The 6,000-nt window shown below is 43.4% G+C and overlaps 1 protein-coding gene across 2 annotated transcripts in view; it reads right to left on the minus strand.

Annotated features, from left to right (window-relative positions):
• The window catches only part of Ino80d (INO80 complex subunit D), a 57,165-nt gene that overhangs the window by 47,966 nt on the left and 3,199 nt on the right, over positions 1-6,000 (minus strand). For both annotated transcript variants that reach the window (XM_028765806.1, XM_028765808.1), the window contains exon 2: positions 33-135. The gene's annotated coding sequence lies outside the window, so the exon portion shown is untranslated. The remainder of the gene's footprint in view (positions 1-32; positions 136-6,000) is intronic.

Raw genomic sequence — 6,000 nt, forward strand, 5'->3', positions numbered from 1 at the left:
AATATGAATTTAAATTAATTAAATGCCCTTACCTGATTTATTTGAAAGTGTTACGGGTAGTTTATGCAGCGGAGAGATCACTCATTGCCTCTGGGAGGAATCGGGGATGGGGCTCAATCTGGTCAATTTTCTCATCTGTAAAGGGAAGATAACTGTATGTACCTCATTGAGTTGCTTAGCAGAATTAAATTAGGTAGTTCAAGAACACGTGTTTAGCATGGTACCCAGCACATAGCAATCACTTAACATTAGCTACTATTAGAAGCAGTAAGTAGTACTTTATTAGTATTATCATTTTCATCTCCAATCTACAGGGCTAAAATGCCCTCTCCCAGCTGCTAGCGGTTTCCTAATGGTACAGTGTAATTCTCCCTAACTCTGGCCCTCCTACCTCCTTGGGGCTGGAGTTACAGAATGCACTGAGAAGTTTCTCCTGTGTTCCACATTTAAAATCTACATCTGAAAAATGTTTCTAGCTTTGTAAAGAGCACTTAGGTATTGATTTTCTTCTGAAAGAAAACACCTGCAGAAGCCAGGCTTAGTGACACATGCCTTTAACCCCAGTACTTGAGAAGCAGAAGCAGGTGCACTTCTGTGTAGGCCAGCCTGGTCTACATAGTAAGTTCCAGGACAGCCAGGGCTACATAGTGAGTCCCTGTCTCAAAAAGCAAAAAAAAAAAAAGACCAAAAAAAAAAAACTATTGGAAAAATGTTTGGTGCCGGGGCATCACTTCTTCACTAGCACACACAGCCCAGGCTAGATTCTCTAGTAATTTCCATGCATGCGAGCATGTGCACACGGGCACACACACACAGGACTGATTTGGTTAGAACAGTCATCAGCGGCCGGGCGGTGGTGGCGCACACCTTTAATCCCAGCACTTGGGAGGCAGAGGCAGGTGGATTTCTGAGTTTGAGGCCAGCCTGGTCTACAGAGTGAGTTCCAGGACAGCCGGGGCTACACAGAGAAACCCTGTCTCGAAAAATCAAAAAAGAAAGAAAAAAAAAAGAACAGTCATCAGCTCCAGTTAATAATTCTTTACAACAAATGCTTCCTGAATCCCTGCCCATGTCACAACTGTTGCAGAGATCCTACACTGCAAGACCACTAAGGAGAAAAATTAAGTTGTGGCTAAACTCAGATTCTTTTGTTCTAAGAATGGGAAGCCAGAGGCTCTTCAGTTCCTGAATCCATCCACTTTTCCTTTCTCCTACACGAGTCCTCCAGAGCGACTGACACCCTGGACCACTTTCTCCTGTCCTGGCCTCCCATCCCCTGCCTCCACCCTCAGCTGCAAAGCCGCCAAGCTTCCTTTAACTTCACTTTACGGCGAGCGGCACATGATGAAAGACCTAAGGTGGGGCAGGAGTGGACCACAGGCAGACTTCAGCAAACGTAGCTCTTCTAAAGGCTCCAACTCAAACAAGTTTCAGCAAGTTACTGAATTTAAAAAAAAAAAAAAAAAAAGACCTCACAGGTGTGGTAGCTCATCATTCCTGTACTTTCAATACTAGGGAGGTTGAGGCAGGAGGATTGTTGTGAATTTGAGTCTGTGACTTCACTTAGGCCAGCTTGAACTAGTGTAAGATACTGTCTCAAAAAAAGAAAAGAAAAAAAAAAAAAAAACAAAAAAATCAGAAGCTGGGCGGGAAGCTGGCTACAAGTTCAAGACCACCCAGACGCATGAACCCTCTCTCAACACACACAAACACACAAAGAAATTAAAAATTGAAATTTAACCCTCCCTTCAAGACCTTCTAAGTTTTCAGAATGTTAAATTTCTCACAAAATTTAATATTTTCAGGTCAGCAGCTAGTTGAAATTTCTAAATAAACATTCAAGACCAAGTTATTCCATGATCTGTTTCATCTATAAAATCGCTAAGTTATACACGTAGAAGTCTAAGTCACACAAGATATTTCTAGGGAGTTATTCTCACTTTTCATTTGTATCTGACTCCAGATTCCAAACCAATGTACAGACCATCATGTACACAAATCCATTTTCATTTTCTGAGATTCACTACATCAGATCTAGCTCTTCCTTCCATTTCTGCTGCCCTCAGAGCACGCCTCCCACCCAGCCACACTGAGGCAGCTGACCCTCTACAGGGCCTCCGGCACCTCCTGCTCTCTGGCTCTCAGCCACCTTGGTTCCAACCCTCTTCGCTGTCTCCTGGGGATGCCTCACTGGCCATCCAGGCCTCTACCTACTCTATACAACTACAACTCCAATACGCTCTATTTTAAGTAAATGTATTTGGCCAAAGACCTTCCGGGTCACTTTCAAGATGAACAGAAACCCATTTTCCTTACCAGCAGAGAAACAAGTCTGCACTCTGCACTCCGCATGATTCCACATTCCCCTGCTCCAAGGCCACACAGAACCACAATTTGCAACACAGAACACTCTATTTATTGTCCCTAGGCACTTCTTCATAGTTGCAGGTCCCACCTCCTGAAATACCTAACTCCTCCCATTTGCTTAGGGCAGAAGGGCCCAGGCAAAGCCCTTGTAGAAAGGCCTTCCCAGGCAGAGTAGAAAAAAACTCCAGGTTAACCCACTCCTTATCATTCCAGGTTGTAAATATACTCAGTTTTCTTCTCCACCAGACTAGGGTGGAGACGGGGGAGGGGAAGGGTTAGAGGGAGCTACCTAGAGATACAGCTAGAAGTCCTGGTTTCAATAACCAAAATGTGACCCATAAGTAACATTACAAGCCTAAAATCTCCACTCTGCAGGTTCAGAGGTTCATGTCATATTTACTGCTAGAGACGCTCCTTTTAAACCAAAACAAGTAAAATATTTTCTTGGATTTTTATTATTATTATTATTATTATTATTATTATTATTGTCAGGCTAGGAACTGGTAAAGTCAGCTGATCTGCTAGAGGAATAAACACCTGCTTCAATGACTCCTGTCACCTTCCTCAGGCCACTCCAGAGTCAGCTTACCATGGCCACAAGCTACCCAGGCCTTCAAAGCCACAAAAGTAACTCTATTCTTAAAGGGCACAGGCGCAGATGTCAAGTTCAAAGCACTCAAAGGGTCTGGGTTCAAAACTTGGTGCCACCAAAAAAGGAAAGAGAAAATTAAAGGGGCTAAGCAAACTCGCCATTCTGAACGTGCAGAGCCTCATTTCCACAGCCGTGCTACAGGACAGGTCGGACAGACAGACAAGTCTCACCCTGGCCCAGGCTGGCCTGAACTCACCCTGCAGCTCAGGCTGGCACTGAACTCTCCACACTTCGGCCACAGCCCCCCAAGTTCTGAGACAACAGACTTGAGTTACTGGTCTTAACTTGAAGCTCAGATTAATAAAATCAATAGCTTTTTATTTCAAATCATGAGAGTATGTGTGGGTCTGCGTATCGGTTTGTACACTCGAGGGTAGTGTCTGATCCCCAGGATCTAAAGTTGCAGTCGTGAGCTGGGAAGGCAGGCACTGGGAACAGAACAGGTCTTCTGGGAGAGGAGCTCCCACTCGGACCTACCTGTCCAGCGCCTGACTTCGTTATTTGTGTTGTGTGAACAAGGCTGGATCCATGTGTGGGTGTGTGACTGTGTGAGTGCTGGTACTCCAGTCCACAGAGGGCTTCAGATCGTCTGGAGCTAAAGTCTCAGCAGCTGATAAGCCACCACTGTGAGTGCTGGGAACCAAAGTTTAGTTTCCTAGAGGAGCAACAAATGCCCTTAACTGCTGAGCCATCTCTCCAGCCTGCCTCCTAAAATAATGAAATAATAACTTATTATAAATTAGCCATAGCTGGGCGGTGGTGGCGGACACCTTTAATCCCAGCACTTGGGAGGCAGAGGCAGGCGGATTTCTGAGTTCGAGGCCAGCCTGGTCTACAGAGTGAGTTCCAGGACAGCCAGGGCTACACAGAGAAACCCTGTCTCGAAAAACCAAAATAAATAAATAAATAAATAAATAAATAAATAAATAAATAAATAAAATTAGCCATATACATAAACTATAAGTATTAGTATTACTATTTTAGATAAGGTCTCCCTATTACCTTCTAGAACTCACTATGTAGTAAACCAGGCTGGCTTCAAATTCACCAAGATCCTCCTGCCCCTGCTTCCTGAGTGCTGGGACTAAAGGCATGTGCCACCACAGTGAGCAAAAAAATCTTTCAAGATTTATTTTTATTTCAAATGGCAAGGTTAGTTTTAGGGGCTGTCAAGATGGTTCAGTGGATAAAGGTGCTTTCTGTCGATCCTGACAACCTGAGTTCAATTCCTGGGACCCATTTGGTGGAATCAGAAACTTGACTCCCGCCAGTTGTCCTCTGACCACCACATACATGCTGTGGTATACACAGACACACACGCACACAAAATACAGTAACAGTTTTAAAAGATTAAGTATAAGGTGTCCAATCACTGAGATGAAAGACCACTTTAATTGTAAAGCCCAAACTTTAACCATCTGAAAGCGCACGACTCCTACTTTCCTTCAGTTTCTAAGCTTGTGCTTGTGCTGTACGCACACGCTCGGACAAAAATAGAAAGGCACTAAAATGTTATCATCCTGGGTGGGATGGATAGGTCAGTTCTCCAAATACACTATGCGTATGTATTTTAGTAAGAAAAATAACAAACAAACAAGGGGTTACTTAGACGGTATTACTACAGAATGTAGGTGGGATAGAAAAAACACTAATCCTATAGCAAAGAATTTTTATTTTCATTCCCAGATAAAGAAACCAAAGATTAAGAGGAAAGGGGATCAGAGCCAACCCAAAGCCCTGTCCAACCATGTCTAATCACATGACAGCAAGAGTTCACCAAAAGAGTTGTAGGTTTTCCTGAGCGGGATTGGGGGAGGGGGAGGGGGAGGGGGAAGCACGGTCATTCTGTTATATAGCCAGGCTGGCCTTGAATTTGAGATCTTCTGGTCTCAACTTCTCTAGCCCCTGATTACAGGCATCCACTCCCATCCCTGGCTAAGAATTAGTTTTAAGAGTAAAAATCCCAGCTGAGAATTGTAGTAACCATCCATAAGGCCAGCACTCAGAAGGCACAAGTGGGAAGACCACTGTAAATCAAAGGCTAGCCCAACTGAAGGAGTTCCAGGCTGTAGGACCCTGTCTCCAAAATAGACCCTTTCTCATAACTATCTAACTAGATAAATAAATGAATGAATAAATAAATATCACATATATGCAAAACAATTAGAACCGAGCAGTCTGTCACCTTGAATCAGGAAAGGAAAAGCAGGAGGCCTAACATTTTAACTTAAGTTTCTCCTGAATCTCAAAATGGACAGGAACATTGTCTAAAGTCAGCCTTTACACAGAGGCCTCTGGGATAGACCAGAGCTGATGCAGGGGGAAGCTGCTGCGCTTTGAGAACTGAGCTATATCTACCCTGGATTCCATCCAGTGCAGCCCCCACCCAATCTCACCTACTGCCTCACAAGTTACCAGGTGTGGAAAGAAGCTGTTTTCAGATGCAGATGGCCATGGTTTCCGGCATCTAAAATCCTGTTGCAGACACTGAGAGCTGAGCCTAGAAGATCTTAGGGAAGGATGAATTTGAAGTGTTTGCTTGAACTAATACATTTAGGTGCTAAGACTTCAGATTGTTTAAGTCTATCTAAACTAAAATTTTCAATGCTTTCAAATTAGCAGCAATAGGAGCCAGAAGAGCATTTGCTGCTCGTCAAAGGACCCAGGGTTCAGTCCCAGCACCGGTATGGCTGCTCAAACCATCTGGAACTCCAGTTCCAGGGGATCTGACACCCTCTTCTGGACTTCTCAGGCAAAAAGCCCACATGGTGCACTGACATACGTAAGTACCTTCAGGCAAAATACCACCCCCCACACACACACAAATAAATAAATACAAATTTTAAAATAGAAGCAATATAATTTTCTAGAAAAATAACAGTAGAGATAGGATACACAAATTTCTTTATAAAATCTTTCAGAGAAAAGTTGATTATTTCAGACTTATAAATTAAATATCTACCTTTCCTTTTTTTTTTTTT

The sequence above is a fragment of the Grammomys surdaster genome, unplaced genomic scaffold (assembly GCF_004785775.1).
Source record: "Grammomys surdaster isolate TR1022 unplaced genomic scaffold, NIH_TR_1.0 165, whole genome shotgun sequence".
In the NCBI taxonomy this organism is placed as follows: domain Eukaryota; kingdom Metazoa; phylum Chordata; class Mammalia; order Rodentia; family Muridae; genus Grammomys; species Grammomys surdaster.